We start from the raw sequence: 16,959 nt of genomic DNA, 5'->3' as shown, positions 1-16,959 counted from the left end.
CTGGGTGTTTTGTTGATACAAAAAACGGGCAAGTTCTCAGTTCCCTGACACGACATCATCCAAGCAGCGGGAAGTATAGTTGCAAATACTGCACCAGTTAACTCTTAGCCTGAAAGCTTTTTACCACATCCTTGCCTGCATTGTTGTACCGCAGTGTTCTTTATTCTGTTTTGGCTTTCTGCTACTTGTTTAGAGTTGCTTCAGTCTTTCTTTTTCAGTCTTTCTTTCTTCCTTCTTCACTGAGAAAGTGGCCCGTCCCTGGAACAGGGTCACTGGAACAGGGTCCCCAGGAAAGTGATCGTGGCACCAAGCCTTCCAGAGTTCAAGGAGAATCTGGACAATGCTCTTAGTCATACTGTTTAGCTTTAGGTAGTCCTGGGAGAAGCAGGGAGTTGGACTCAATGATCCTTATGGGTCCCTTCCAACTTGAGAGATATTCTATGATTCTGTGATTCTGTTGTACCTGTCATCAAAGCATATACTCTCCTGTACATCCCCAGTGTTCTTCATATTGAGGAACATCTGTAAGATGCTTCCTACTCTTTCAGACAGCTGACCCAAACAAGTTTATTTTTCTTTTATGCTTATCTTAAAAGAAGGATCTCATTACACTAGGGGCCGAGAGATGAGAGAAACTGCTGTGTCTCAGTTAAGCTGTGGTGGCTGCACATGCCGGCTGTAAATGCAAACCTCAACAAAACAAAATAATGTAAGTCAAAGTATGGCACAATGCTCTAGTCTAGGAGTATGCACAGTGAAAATTATTCTATTTATTTCAACTGTTAATGTAGCTACGTTGAAATGTCCAAGCCACAGGCTTCAAACAGACTTTACCCATTACTGTTCCTATAGCTGTCCCTGTTAAATAAAACTCCAGCAGCAGCAATTTGACACATTAAATGTGATTAAGTTACAAAGGGATTTTTAATTACTTGGAGGACACACCAAAAGCATTAAATACACATACCAGTACTTTACACAGGAGACCTTATGGCAATTAAAGCTTGTCCTACCCTCAACATGGCATGAAGAGGAAATGGGTCTCTGCAACGCCTGCAGCAGTCTCCACTATATCGGTGGAAACGGTTCAGCTGGAAATATACGGAAAGCCTTTGTAGACTGTCTTCTCTAAATTTCTCAAGGCATTTCTGTCCATTACAGCAACTGACTGAGATACACATAAGGTTCTCTGTAGCTGTCAGAAAGAGAAGAGGGGGGTCTGTGTCTAAGTCTTCTGCCAGATAACATTGAATAATAGCATTGTCTAAGGCTAGCACAGATATTAAAAAAAAAAAAAAAGGCATTTTCATGGCTATGCTATACACAGAATGAAGACTATTTATTTCCCCCCTGTTTAAAACTTCAATTCATTACTTTTTGCAGTGTTATGTACGCTTCATCTGCAGAAAGGTGCAATTATAGCCTACATAAACAGAGCCTGGATAGCTTTAATTTCTCCAGTTTGGGCAGCAACATGAGTAAAGGTGTGGCAGCAGTGACTTCAGCAAAATCTAGAAAACTAGGTACTTATGTATCTTTTTATAGCCTGGTGTAAAGCCAGTGCTGCTAAAGACTCACGGATACAGCTACCTGAACTTGCTGTTCACTAGATCAAAGTCATCTCAGGATGCCCACCCATGCAGTCACACCTCCCAATGGCAACATATGCATAACCTCACTTCTTATATTATTAAAGACCCTTTTATTTTGTAAAGGGACTGCCCATGGGCTGTTACTACTTATGGTGCAGTTTTCCTGTACCGAGGATGGCAAACCTATGGCGTGGCCTCACAGGAATCCCCAAAAACACTTCTAGCTGATTCTGCAGGGCCAAACCCACATCAAACGACAGGATCTGACCTTTTCAGATAAGGTGTTATTTGAGTTCTTTTGGCCTCTCCAATCTCTCTAGAGTCAGTGTGCAATTGTAGTTTTCTTGCTCCTTGTATTCAGGGAACTTAAAAAATGTAGTTAATTATGACTAATGGCCCCACTTCCCCTACCTGAAAGCATTCACAAAGGACCAGCCACATCTGTCAAAAATGTTTAAAAAGCAAAGCAGAGAATATTACAAATATGAGCTTAAATGTAATCTCAGCTGTAAACTTTATTACCTTATAAAATAGCTAACATCTGCAGATGAAACAATGCTGTAACAGATTTTTTACAGATTTGCAATGTCTCATAAAGCAATATTTTTACAAAATAAATAATCGAGTCTTTCAAATTCAACAAAAGTTATCCAGTCTTCAGTATATCCCACAAGTTCAGCAAATGACATACTTAACCCACATACCCAGAACAGACTGATTTTCATTCGTTCTTTACAGCTGTGTAAAAGACCTTCTTTTCTCTCATTCTTGTGTTGTCTCCCACATATTGCAGCATACTTCAAATGTAAAAAGAACTCCATCAAGATGGATTAACTCCTGCAAGAGATTATCACTAATACATACACATATGAAGCAGGAAGGAGATAAAATAGCAGCAAACTTCAAAATGCCAGTTCAGGTTTATTCTCCTCTAACTGGGTAGGGAAGGAAAGTCATCCCTACACACAGTCTTGTATGGGCTGGAATTTAAAACCTCCTGAGGGATATACAAGCTAGCTACGTTGCTGAGCATTCATGGTCTGAAAAATCAGGAATGTCTGAGGTACATTTTTTGCTTATATGGTAGGGGGATATATTGACTTCTCAGTACAGTGGTAATTAGCTGTGAATGAGTATATGAGTATATAATCTAATGGCCCTCATTTGTTTCATTCTTTCCCCTTCTGTGAAGACATAAGCAAAGATACAGAAAAGTTTCATTATACTTGAATATCAGACATAAAACAATCTCTTCAAGACATAGTCAAGCTTGACAAACCTCTGATTTATTGTCAATCCTCCTCATATATACACATTTGTCTGTAATAATATTGACTCCACTCAGGAGGACGCAAAGAAGTCATTCAGCAGTGGCCCTTTCTACTTAAGAGTGCTGACAAGGCACTTCTGTATATTGCTGTGGTGATTTAACAAAATTAGGAACTCCAATTATCTCTTCCACCTCTTTGAAAGAAGTTTCTGAATAGGAGAGTCCTTCAAGTGGACCTGCAACGAAGTCTTGGCCACTTTTGTGCCAAGTCCGGCATCTTCACACAACTCATATTTACTTGCAGCTTAAATTGGTGGATCCAGCCTAAACCGCCTAATGCCCCTTTTTTACTGTCTCCATTGGGGGGATGCAAGCAGTTAGGTGGGTCTCAAAACCTACATGAGGTCATCTCTGTGCTTTTCAGTGCTCCCTCTCATCGCTTACACAAGGTGGATCTACAAGTGCTACTGTCCTCCTGCATTTGGTTTACATACTGAATTTGCCAGGGGTCTATTATCTTTGTTCTCCATTCCAGGAGAGAGAGAAACAAAGAAGCTTCGGCAGCTCTGCTCCTTTCTGCAGCTCCTTGGTCATGGAATATTTAAATGTCTTCCCACAAGGTATCAAACAACATTATCATTATCTTTAATTACAAACTAACCTGATGTATTTTTATAATTAAAGGGAAGTAAATAACATTTAGAGTTTAATTCTGAGCTTCTGCAGAAGGCAGTGGTTAAGCTAAATCACTTATTGGAAGTACAAAATACTATTCACAGAAGAGGAAGATGAAATAGACATAACGACAGGCAAATGTGAATCATATCCACAAGACTTTGTCTTTCAAAATAAGTATCTGCATCGTCTCAGCAAGAAGAGAAAGAGCCTAGCTGTAAAGAGTAGTTGGGCTAATCATATCATGCCATAGAAGGACAGCTTGGAACAGAAATATATTTCTTGTGAAATAGGGATGAAAATTGCTGTTTGCAGATCCTTAATTTAAAGGTAGCTATCGAAGCCTTTTAAACCAGAGAGATTACCGGTTCCCAAAATGTTAAGCTTATACTATCTTTCTTCTATACGGCCTTATTCCAACACCTATTTCTATATTCAAAGCATGTATGCTGAGAAAGAGGCATGCCAAAGCTGTGAATATCAAAATAGCAAGACATGTACAGTGTTTCATGATTTTCAAAGAATTAAAGACTCGGTAAATAGTACAAGTATTTATACTGATTCAGTCCACGTCAAAGTGGTGCCTCCAGTGCTGTAACACGCTGCTGTGTTTCAGGCAGAAAAAAAACAAGCAGCACATAATATGCTGCATATTGCCTTTTTACAGGATGACAGGCAGCATCTGCTTCTTGACCGAGTGGGGACCACTGGCCCACCAGACAGCCCAACCCAAAGATAGCCAATGCTCACTGACCCAGCAACTCAAGGGCAACACCAGCACGGCCAGGCAGGACCTCAAGGAGTCCGCACAGGTTGTGGTTTGGGATGGAAGGATGAAAACCTTCCTACTGAGCACAACATGCAGGCAAGCTGATCCCTAGTAAAGGAGCCAGCACCCCCACAAAACCTCTGGTGTGGTCTTGGCCAGGCAAGAGTGAGCTTTGACTGGTGCTGAACTGGAACGGCTGAAGGAACAGCAGATGTGCAGAGTTAAGCTACATGCCATGTTAGTACAGCCCAGAACTGCTGAAAATTAAGCCACTTTTCCATAGCTGCCTAAAATATAAGCTTTTAAACACAGTGTGAAAAACTTGCAGTAAATCACAGTACTGATAACATAAACTGCTATTTACAGCACTAAGAATCTTGAGGGACTCTTGAAACATCAGAAGCTTTCATTTTGTGTTGCAAAAGATAGAGTATTTATTATAGCATTCATTATTTATAATTCTCTCTTTGAATAGCTTTAACACTGTGCAAGGTCTTATATATACTTTTCAAGGTTGCTCTACTGCAAATTTTGCATGAAAATGTAGCACTAATTTGTAAACCTCTGTGCATTTTCATAAATACTGCAGTATAACTCTTAACTGCAGGTTATCATCATCTTCATGCACATTTCAACACGTTCATTGTCTTCACCTGCCATTCTGTCCACTGACTTCCTCTGTGCTAGAGGTCTTCTCCAGCGATTAAACATCTTCCACTGGCATTCATTCTGAAAATTAGGACTATCATCAGGAAAAGATAGCTTTTTTGAACCTAAACACTCTACGTAATGGCTTTTGGCCTGTGTCTGCATGCTCTCGTCAACATAAAGAGTCCAGGAAATAACCGTTTATTTGAAATCATACGAAAATGCCTCAAATTACTAGTATTTGATACATCCACCCCATCTCCCCCTCTGTTTCTTCGCAGAAAGCACCCTCCACTCCTCCAGGTAGTAGCGGCATCCTGAGGATTCCTGAAGCCACACCTGTCATCAGGGACTATCCTGAACCCACTTCTGGTTATAGCTCTTTCCTGACAACATGAATAGCATGAATAGTTCTAGACACATCACCACTCAGATGGGTTTACAAAACAAAACCTTTTTGGTTTAGTCAGCCAAAATTCTAACACCGCCAAGCTTAAGTCTTTGAGTAATTAGATCTTCCGTCTGGTACAGCATACAGCTTTGTGAGGCAGGGCACTAGAAAATAGGCTGGGCTCTCTGAATTAACAATGAACGGTTGTCCTGTACATTTTTCTGGAAGTAGTAAGATCCCTCCCTTGTCCCCCAGACAGATGAATCTCAGAGATATCAGATGTGCTATCATTCTGTCCTTACCAGTTTTCACTCATTCTTTTCTGTGGCTGATGAAGAGGTACAAAATGAAAGAATAACCATTCTTTCTTTTTGAATTATTTATTTATATTTACCAAGTAGAGCTAGGAAGGGAAACAAAGACCACATATCTAAAATTAATTGTTCTAGCTGTTCCCTTATCCCAGTTAGGCGCTTGTTCATCAGCAGTACTCATGCAGGTTGGATAAATCACAGGAATAATTGCCTCACAAATGCCCAGCAACACAGATTTTCCTTCTCCAACCAGGATATCTCCAGGTAGCTCTTGACAGCCCTGTTCTGCAAGGCAGAACTGATGGCCGCCTCCATGTAGTCTGACAACTCGGTATCAGCAAACCTGCTTCCGATTACTGTTTAGTACAGGAGATTATATAGCTATTAAAATCAGCACCTGGTGTCGATATGATGCCAAGTTTATACACAATCTGCATGTTCTCCCATCAGCCACTCACTCTGTCCTCCAGAGGGGAATTCAAAGCTTTTGCTATTGTTTCTGGCCCTTCTGCCTCCTGCTGAAAGAGACGCTGCAGGAAAGTGCTGCTCCTCAGCACCGGCTGTAACGCAGGTCATGGAGACAAGTAAGACTGGGCATGTTTTGCGTGTTTTACGTAATTTAAGATGTTGGCATGTTAGAGTTTCCAGCATGTGAAAGGGAAGGTCAAACAGGTTCTTTCATAAGACTCTGTGAAGAAATTTGAATAGTGGCACAATTTTGTTTGGCACTTCAGACCGAAAGATACAGCTGCAGGAAACTTAGTGCCTAACCAGGGTTCCAGAAGTCAGTGCAGCTGCAGTTTACCAGAACGTGAGTACGGTGTAGATGTGCAGAGCAGGTACTTAGAGCTGGTTTGACTGATTTAGTCTTCCTTGTCTGGATAAACACTATACTGGGGACAGACATATAGAAGCTGATGAAATAACAGGCTTTCTTCACTTTAAATAAATATATATGGCAAATATCAGTAAGAAATAAGAGGAAACCATTCTCAGAGATCCCTTCATACATGTTTTTCCTGTAGTAGTGATAAGTGATATTTTTTTAATCTTTCAGTGATACTATTACCAACTAGTCATCATGAAGTCACGAGCGTTTCAGTCTTACTAAATCTTTTGCACAAATGGTCAGTGCCATTTCAGAGCAGTCACTTTGGTCTCATGGAAGAACCAGGACCTCTCCTTCAAAATAACTTCCGACAGTGGATGCTGAAAAGCAGGTTGGTTCTCAGAGCACTGAGATCTCCTCTACGTTTACATCCTTTGGCTGTTCTGTCCTACAGCACCTCATTTCATCATCTTCACTCCTTCTAGGACAAACAGATTCCCTACTGAATACTCTAGTCTGCTCTGAGACAAAGCAGGTGTTTCAAAGGACATGAGAACACAGAGAGCTTCTACCCTCTGCTCCTTCTTCTGCTGGAGAAGGAAGATTGTGCAAGTGACATCTGTTCTGGGTTGCAGGAGAAAGGCTGGGGCAGTGTAGGGCCAGATGCTGCAGAGTCAGGAGGGGATGAACACAAGACCTATATTGTGATTGCTGCAAACTCTTACGCTGTCATAGCAGTCATACCTAAACTTTCTGAAAACACTTGCTACTGAGATATTATGGTGATTTCAGTATATAACCCTTCATCAGCCTATATTCCCATCCTGCAGCCTCTTGTAGACTGCATCTCCACACAGTTCCTGATTACAGAATCTCCAGTCCCCCAAGTAACTGATTTTCCCTTTGCAACAGACTGCCAAGCTGCTATCTTTGACCTACTGACGCTTCCCACACAGGCCTCTGATCCCTCTGAATCTCATCCCTTTGATACCTCCTTTTTTTTACACCTACCTATGTCTGTTCCTTCCAGATGATTTTCTTTCATATCAACGCTGCTGCATGAACATGCAATCGGGCAGGAGTCCAATGGGGCTTAGTCCAGGCATTTGCTCTCATCTTGTGGAACATACCAGGGATCCAATGTCTCATAAACCATGGAGCCCTTCAATTGGTATGTATTAATACTAATTGCAAAATGAAACAGTAGTTTCATAATAGTATTTTCTAGAGTGCAAAAGCAAAGATTATTGAAAACTTAAAATAAAACCCCAAATATTGGTACGGAACAAATATTCCCTGTATATTTTATTACAAGAACTTGTGGGTATCAAATGAAACAAGTCACCAGCTCCAGAATAAAAAAAAGCAGGAATTGCTTCATAGAGCATGATGTTAAGTTGCAGAACAAAAGGGGTATTATCATGTTTCTGATGGTTTTGGCCATTCTATAACATTCAGTTCATTCCTTGATAAAAGTATGTGTTCAACACCAAAGTACATAGAATAGGTCTGAAGCTGGAATATACCATATAAATAATGGAGCCACATTTCTGTAGCTCAGCATTTTGAGAGAGAGCAAGCACATTGCACAAAAGTAAATCAAGAAATCAAGAAAGAAACACTTTGTCATGCAAGGTCATGTTCTACATAATAAACAGGCTTTTAAGAAGTGATTTTTCTGTGGAATTTCAGTAAGGAATTAATGTGCATTAGGTGATAGTCACCAATCTTGACTATGATTTTTTTGTTACCTTTCCTAAAATAATCTGCTCTCACAGTATTTTCTTGATTAAAAAAATCTGTTATACCTTCATAACCCTTTCCAACCAAATCTTAAGGCTGTCCTTTCATCACTTACATTATCATTATGAATCTGTTACTAGAACCCAAGATTGCTTTTCCTGAGTCATCTTCATTCAGTTTTTATAGTCTCTTGTTTTTAGGCTGTTTTAAACTATTTTTCATAGCTCTTTGTTTTTTAGAAGAACATAAAGAGTTTTAAGGTGAGGAAAAGTGCAACAAGGTATCTAGGGAAAATATATGAAAGCTTTACAAATCATGAGCTAGGTAATGTGTGTTGAACTAGATACACAACTCCAGACTAAAACCAGATGAATGTCGGAAGAAGAACATCTGCTTTAAAAAAACTGGCAGCAAGTATCAGCTGAGACTGATTCTTTTTGTAACTTCTGCTCTTTTGTTTATCTTTATCTTTATTCTTTTGGCATTTTATGGCTGTAGCTAATATGGAAGATTTCATATAGACAGTAGGATGCAGCTGCTATCACATCATACAGGGAAAGTATAGTTTATCATCTGTAACGAGGAAAAAAAATAATCAAATCTGTCAACTCTTTCAAAGTAGAATATGTGAAAAAATGATGCATTGCAACTGGGGCTGCAGACAACTGCTTAGGGATTAGATGTAGTTACTATTTCTTCTGAGACATTGATTCTGTTCAGATGTCTTAATGATAGTGCTATTTATCAAAGCCGCCTATTTAAAAGTGGTGACAATCTGTACATATTCTTGTCTTTAATTTCTTTGAGTAAATCTACTTTTCTCTAGGAGGAAAAACTCATCCAAAAATTACACCAATGCTGCTCTACAAGTCAGTTACTATATCGTTGTCTGAGGAAAGCTTCTTTATGCCTGAATCTCCAAAAATAACACACAGACTGGGCCCGAGTTCAGAAATATGCATATACCTAAGTTCTATTGACTGTCTCCTGCTTATAGATATGGACATACAAGCGCTTCGCTATAGGGATGGAACCAAAGACACCTCAATCCTCTACCCCTTTTGCACTTTTCAAGATGATTATCGAGTGACTAAGTTCTGGCTCTTAGGTTCTTTACTGCAGAGGGAATAAGTACCCACATGTTGCAGTCATTCCGTATGGAACTGAGATTTCTCAGCACAGAGACTTGGATTTGTGTTTGCAGTATGTGTACTTTGGAGTATAGGATATAGGATATAGGCAGTAAGGGATGTTACATTTGTACTATTGAAGTGAGCTCCCAATGCCAAAGTAACGACAAACTGGAGAAAATAGAATTGTATCGTTAGCAGGTCTGTACTGATAGAACTCAAAGGAAACTACAAGTATTAGCTGAGTATCTTGACTACTACCTTTCTACAAGTTTATACCTCAACTAAACAGGCCACTGAATCAAAGCTCTGGCATAAAACAGTATTTTAGAAAACAATTTAAAATGAAGCACTGATTGAAAGAACTAAGTAAACCTGTTCTCAGTTGGTTCTTGATTACATGTGGGGGGAAAAAAAGATCGGGAAAGAGGGCCAATTCTGGTTAAGACTGACAGAAGAAAAGTGAATAGGAAGGGAGAAGTGATATAAGATCTATGAGATAGACTGGGGGTGTTTTATTTAAATGAGGAAAATTCTGAACTACAAACTGAAAATAAAGGGCAAAACTGAGCAAATGTTTGAAGATGTGTACTCATGTGACTGCAGTCTCTCTATGATCAGACACAAGTATTTATAAACATCATTTTGTCTAAAATAAGAACATTCTTTTTAGTTGAAACTAACTTCATGATCTCTTAGAAATTGTTTTGCTGGAGTTGCCTTAAGGGAATACTTCTAAACATGTGTTTTGATAACAACTAGGCAAGTGGCCAGCTATGATCTCTACTTCTGATCAGTTAACTGCACGTATCAGATTTATTTCTCCATTCCCCTTCTTCCGACCTAGCCTATTTTCTTTACCTCTTCTATAGAACAGTTAGATTTGTATTTGGAGTGTTGGTGTTTTTATACTGTTTTTTGCAACATCTAGAAAAATGTGGTATAACCTGGTCGAGACCTTAGCATGCTTTAAGAGAAAGGTTGACTAATAAAGTGAAGTGAAGGGCATGCTACGATGTACATAATATTTTAAAAGAAGGCTGAAAATATAGTGCCTCAAAAACATCCTTGGGCTTCTGAAATACAAATTATGAAATCATGGGTCTATCAAATCTCCTGTTCTATCTACATGAACGATATTGCTGATCAAGCTTCAACAGCCTTGGGGGAAGTCAGTTAATTGACACAATTCCACCAGCACCTCTGGAAAGAATGCTATGTTATTAAAGTTTGCATGCTGGTGCAGTGCTTCAGCCACACTAACAGCTAGAAAAACTCAATGCAAAAGAGGGAAGAAACTTTATATTTTCATTCAATGATACAATAAGGAACAATTACAAAGACACCATTCTTTTGCTGTTGATTCACTTCTCTGAGGTGTGTGAGGACAACTAAGGGCTGTGAAACTTCAGTGCACTGTAAAGTAAGCAGCACACTAGCGCCCTAGGGGTGCTTATTATTAAAGAACATTTTAAATACAGAAACTTTTGAAGCTTCAGAACCAGGTTATTTTGGTTTGGAATTCATACAGAATTGTTTTGCATTATCTCAAGTACAATATTACAAATAATTATCTTTACATTATTTTTAAAGAGATATGAAAACATACTGGGGGACTGGATGGCCATATGGCATAAACTGCCATTGCTCCTTTGATTTCATTTTAGCTATAACTTATACAACTGAGGATCTAACCCAGTGAGAAAAAGTAACTTGCCTCCAGTCATACCCATGTGATAGAACTAGGAATAAAACCACAACTTCTGACTCCCAATCACAAGTGAATTAAGTAATACTTCCTACAGGGTGCGTCTACATTATCCTCGAGGACAACCTCAAAGCCAAATTCCCAACCTTCCACATTATCTAGGTGCGGGACTGCCCTTGAGGCTTCCCTTAGAGTGATTCACCTGGTGAGCCAAGAACCGAAAATCTCCATTTTGCTTAGATCGTAGGGTACCTATAAGGGAATCTGTCAAAGCTGGGTCCTATGAAGAGCCACAGGGAAAAAACACAGACAAACAGCAATAAAAATTAAGGACCAAAGAGAAGCACACCAAAGCTGTTTGCTCCTCATAAGTCATGAGTAAAAGACGTGCCAGTGCAGCACATATAAATGGCAGACAGGGCTTTTTTCCTGAAAGTCAAAAATTGCTAGGGCTACATTCAAAGCTAGTGTTAACTAGAACAAGTTGCTCTATGATGATGGTGCAGAATGTTGCAGATTATGGTAAATCTGATTACATACTCTGTGATAACAGTGAGCCAGTCTTCCAGGAAATGCCAAAGGGTCTTCATTTTTCTGCATAAAGGTGCTGTAATTGAAGTTCTCATGAACCTTATGACTACCAAGGAGATTGTCAGCACTGCAGCAGAGAGTGGGAGTAGATATCAGCAATACCTGGACTAGCAAAACTCATGTGATAAGGCAAAAACAGTGCGGTAGCTTTTATCAGGACAGCAATGCAGGTCATGCAGGATGGATTTGGATATTCTAAAGCATCTCTCCTGACCACAGGAAACAGTATCCCCCTAATGCTTTAGAAGGGTGACGATAAGCACTTCTGACTGCAACTGTGGCCTAGACTAACAACTGCTTCTTCAGAGCCTGTGCTGACCTGCCACTAAAGGCTCTGAAAATTGTCTTCCACCTCTATAAATCAGTAGCCCATTGCTGATCACCAGGACACAGCTGTCCTAGTAGATGTGCATGATGAAAGCTTGCAACTGCACTGATGTTGCTGGTGTGACATTTTTAATAGGATACCCAGTATCTGTGCGACACTTGGGAAGGCTGTTGTTAGCACAAACAATGGTTGCATGGCCAGTGAGTGGGCTGTTATGATGGCACTGCATTTCCTATGATGATTCCTGATTTTCTGAACCTCTGTTGGAGCGTCTATGGACTGAAGTAGAGGAAAGGTGACAGAAGAGGTACAGTGAAGTGGTGCAGACAACACATATACAAAGCAACATGGTAAATTGTTTGATGTATATGATACAAGTATGTTAGGCACAGCGTGAATACTAGAAAATCCTTGTTAAGCATGGGGCAGGGGTTTGTATAACCACTGCCAAGTGTGTGATACTTTCGATTTTTTCTTCTAAGAAACATCTCCACAGAGCTCTCATTAGTTCTATCAGTCAAATATCCTTTATGGCTTTGGCCCAATGAAGCCCTTTGGGCATGAACAGCAGCCCTGGGCTTTGTTCTGTTTCCCTAAAAATTCCTAAAATGGGATCTAACCTGCCTAACATAGAGCCTTCTCTAATTCTTGCCTAACCTTTAGGAGAAAAATGAAGCAACCTCCTTAAGAGCTTGAAGTTCTCACATAGTAAAAAGAGAATGGTAAACCCACCAAATATTTCTCAAGGAAGATTTTTTCTAAGTTCAGAAAAGTTTAAGCTATGAATTGGGAAGACAGCATCTCCCTCTGCAGGACTTCACAGACACCTCTCTCTCTGGTTTCACACAGGAAGCATGAGCACTTCTAGAAATGCTTTTTAGATACCTGAATAGTGAATACCCAATTCCAGTAAGTTCAGGCCAGATTCTACCCCAGTAATTTCAGTGATTAGGATCAAATATCTAGTGCATAGTCTCATGGATTTTAATCAGACCACTTGTGCTTGAATGCTTTGCTGGATTAGTGACTACAAGAGGAAGCATGAGTTGATGATCAGAAGGTGCAAGTGAAGTGTCATGTTACATAGGTTCTGTTTCTGGCTCTGGTACTAATCTGTTCTGTGTCTTATACAAATCCCAATATATACATATTATACTAATTTTTTATAAGGAGAAAAGATTATTATCAACCTTTTAAAAATTCTGAATTATATAGACAACTGTGGCAATTATTAAACACTTCTGATCAAATTTTGAGAAAGCTGTAGAATAGGAAACAGCTGATTGTTCAGGCTTCCAGGCTCCACAGTGAAAAATAGTGTCATAAATGCAAAATGCAAGGTGTAAGCTTTAGAAGGTTAAATTGGTAATAATTAACCTTACTTCTCTTTTTCATATGTACAAAAGAAAGATCAAAGACCTCTAATAGACCTTCAGGACTTGCTTTTGCTTAAAATCCAGAGAACTAAAAAGTGCTCTCTGTGAACAGCATTGTTCTTAAAGAAAAGCACCTCTGAAATGAACAGGAAAGGGTTATTTCAGTTCTGTACAGCTCACCTGTAAATTTTATTTCAACATAAGCATTTCCAGTTTTACCATGAAAGCAACAAATGGACTGTTATCAAAAAATCTTCCAGTGAGTAGGGGGAAATTGTATGTCAGGAGAGTGCAAATTAATGTTAAAATAGAAGTAAGCAGCCTGGATAATTTTCTTTTATTTATAATAGATGGAAGTGGAAATTAGAGAAAGAGAGAAATTTATGGTTTGTTTACATATTTTCCAGAGTGTATTCCTGAAAGTCGGTTTCATTACCTGCAAGATATTCCTTTGTACCTGTAACACCTCTCCATCTCAATTACCAGAACATCCCCCAAAGGCCTACCTGGATAGATGATCCAAAACAATATTTAAACTATGTCCAACTAGCAACAAAATTACATTATCTAACACCCCTTAAAAGGCTCACAAAGCTTTCTGGAAATGTTAATTACCACCACTATGAAGCACAGCGCTCATTACCGTCCTGGTGCTGTCCACAGTACAACATCCCACCAGCAGAAGGCTCCCTAATCTACCGAGTGCAGCCGGATCACCCCATGGGGGCTGCGGGCAGCGGGCTGGGGCGGGCTGGGGCGGGCTGGGGCGGGCCGGGCGGGGAGGGCCCGGTCCCTGCCGGGCTGCCGAAGGCCAGAGCCGGGGGAGCCCGCCCCGTGGCCGGCAGGGGACAACGGCGACAGGCAGGAGGCTGCAGCCAGCAAACGGGGCACAGAATGAGGAATCTCAACAGGACACTTAGTTTATCGCTCTTGCACTCGCCTATCCAGTACCCATTATCTGCTGATTGTTTACTTTTGGGTTTAATGCTCAAGGCAACCATGACTAGCATATTTCCTCTTTTTACTTTTGCCTTTTAAATGAATTCTCGGTTACTCAGCGTGCAAATATTTGCAGGAGTCTACCAATGGCTACCAATTGACGTGCTTCTATCGCTCTCATCTGCATATGCGGTATGCCCCAAGTATGGGGTATACAGTTATGAGAACTTCACTGATATCTTCAATATGGCTGATTATCCTAAAAGCCATTCTGCTTGATATTTGTATGTTTTATTAACAGCTGAAATACAGAGGCCTGAATTAATCTTTGTGCCAAAAGCTAACCTTGCCTCACATCAGAGAAAATGAAATTCAGTGGTACGTTGCTTCTGTATTTCCTCCGTACCAAAACAGTGCGAGCCACAGCAGCCTTGAGAATTCCCCTGCTTTCCAGGGCTCTGCGGGACCCGCTCTATGAACTGCAGCAGCATGCAGAACGTCTGACAATATACTTTTACTGCCCCAAAAGCCTCCCTCTGCTTACAGTGCAATGGCAACCACTTTGAATCTACCCCAACTAAAAAAAATGCCTTTACACTAAAAAGCTTCTGAGAGTTAGTTATGGCAGCTTTACAGCTCATTTACGTAAAGGAATCATGAGCCACAGATGAATCAGGCTCAAATAAAACGATTTGCAAAAGGCCACACAGTAAGTAGCAGGACATGAATCAGGGACTGAGAGCATGCTCTATTGTGCTTGATTTTGCTGGTGCAAAGAACCAATTCCAGTGCACAAAATACATCATTTCCTCCTCTCCAAACTTCAATGAAGAGACAAACAAAAGTAGTTTTCTGTCGTGTATTACAGCTGCCTTGCAAACTGACCCAGAACTTTATGGAAAATTGTAACTTCCTGTTGCAGACAAAATTATAAAGCATCTTTTTAACAAAATCTTATAGCTACACTATTCTCCCTTCTTGGGAGGAAACTTTAATGTAAGGAAAACTTTGAAGTGAGCCTTGGGTTTGTTACAATGGACTAACCTGATTAGAAATCATGCAAACTCTTGTTGCTCTTTAGCTGTATTCCCCCACAGGCTGTATTATAGCTCTCTAACCAGTCCCACAGCATTGAATGATGTCATGGGATCTGCAGCTCAGCGAGATGAAAGGGATAAAGCGGAACCCGCTGGCACTAGGGAAAGCTTCCAACGCACAATCCACAACACAGCTTGGGAACTCAAAAGCTACAGATCCAGCCACTCAACTCTGAGCGTTTCAGAATCGTGTGCATTCTCCCAGCACAAGCAAGGAAGGGGGTGGGGGGGGCGGGAAAGGCTAGTGATCTATTTTTAACAAAAGAACCAGAGTACTGAAAGGCAGAATTTAAGAGTGCAACTACCTGCTGGAAAAGGAGCTTTTTTTCCTCTCCAAAGCACTGCCTTTGATGTATGGCAACTGATCACTGATCAGATTACAGGCATTTGGTCTCACTGCTCGTCTGCCTTTGATCTGCATGGTTAATTTTATTTTCCCGGATTTGGAGTTTCGTCTGGGCTTGTGCTGACATACTTTTTTTTTTTTTTTTTTAAGGAGGTAAAAGCATTTAACACAGAAGCTCTGGCAGTGTGAAATTAAGCTGCAGAAGCCTGGGCACTGGAAAACTTCATCAGATAACAGGTACTGGATTTTGTATTTTTTTTTTCAGTTTTGTGTTGCAAGATTTTAAGAAATTATAAAGTTCACATAAACAGTAATACTACACATCGTTGTGTGTACAAAGTTCAAAATGTATTTAATTTATGCAGCATTTTATTTGCAACTCAGAATTACATTGAGAATAAGACTGTCTAGAATATACAGACAATTGAAAATGAAGAAAAAACAAATTTTTCTCAATATTTTGGGAGTATGTAAGATTTTGGTGTGCACTGTTCATTCCTACTGCCTATAGTTTTGTGAAGTCATATTCAAATACAAGTGTTACATGACTTAGGGGAGTATTTATTTTCTAAGAAAAGCCCAACTGTATTTCCTACACACTGTGTATACTTTATTTGCTCTCAGTGCTTTTGCTAAACTGTGACTTCTTCAAGTAACACTTTTAATCCTAATAGTTCCAGACTTGAGGTGAAAAAAGTCTCCTCTTCCGTATTTATTAGAACTAAACTTGTAACATCCTTACATACAAAAGGGACATGGTTTTCTTTCAAGGTTGAAAGGATGATAGTTCAACTGTGCCATATTAAAAGAAATCTTGATAATAAAAGTAACATTTTAACCTGATTATAGAAGTTTCCTTTAAGACATTTTAATAAAGAAATTAAAGAAACGTTAAGCTTATCTAGAGCAAACACCTGGTTTTGCTGATGTTCATGGAAGTTTTGCTTCTATTTCAATGAAGCAATTTCCATTCACACTATTTAGTATTCTGTTCCTCAAATTCATATTAATGAACATGTACTGTGTTTAATAAAATTTAAGACATCTACTCCAAAAATTCATTATAAAGGAACAATCGTTAGAAGATTAGGATTATTCACATTACATTTGCAGTTTTAAAGGGCCAAACTTTCTGGGTGAGTTTGGGCCAAATCCATGAGTGTTCTGTGCCTGCAGCTGGAGCCAGTCTGTTAAAATAAGACTCAAGCTTCTT

At 39.7% G+C, this 16,959-nt stretch overlaps 1 protein-coding gene across 1 annotated transcript in view; it reads left to right on the top strand.

Annotated features, from left to right (window-relative positions):
- Positions 1–15,917: 15,917 nt before the first annotated feature.
- Positions 15,918–16,959, top strand: part of TNFRSF19 (TNF receptor superfamily member 19) — a 62,994-nt gene continuing 61,952 nt past the window's right edge. The window contains exon 1 of the mRNA XM_074154079.1: positions 15,918–15,983. The gene's annotated coding sequence lies outside the window, so the exon portion shown is untranslated. The remainder of the gene's footprint in view (positions 15,984–16,959) is intronic.

This window comes from Numenius arquata, chromosome 1 (assembly GCF_964106895.1).
Source record: "Numenius arquata chromosome 1, bNumArq3.hap1.1, whole genome shotgun sequence".
Lineage (NCBI taxonomy): Eukaryota > Metazoa > Chordata > Aves > Charadriiformes > Scolopacidae > Numenius > Numenius arquata.
The sequence above is the reverse complement of the archived record's forward strand: the minus strand, read 5'-3'. Positions and strand labels throughout refer to the sequence as shown.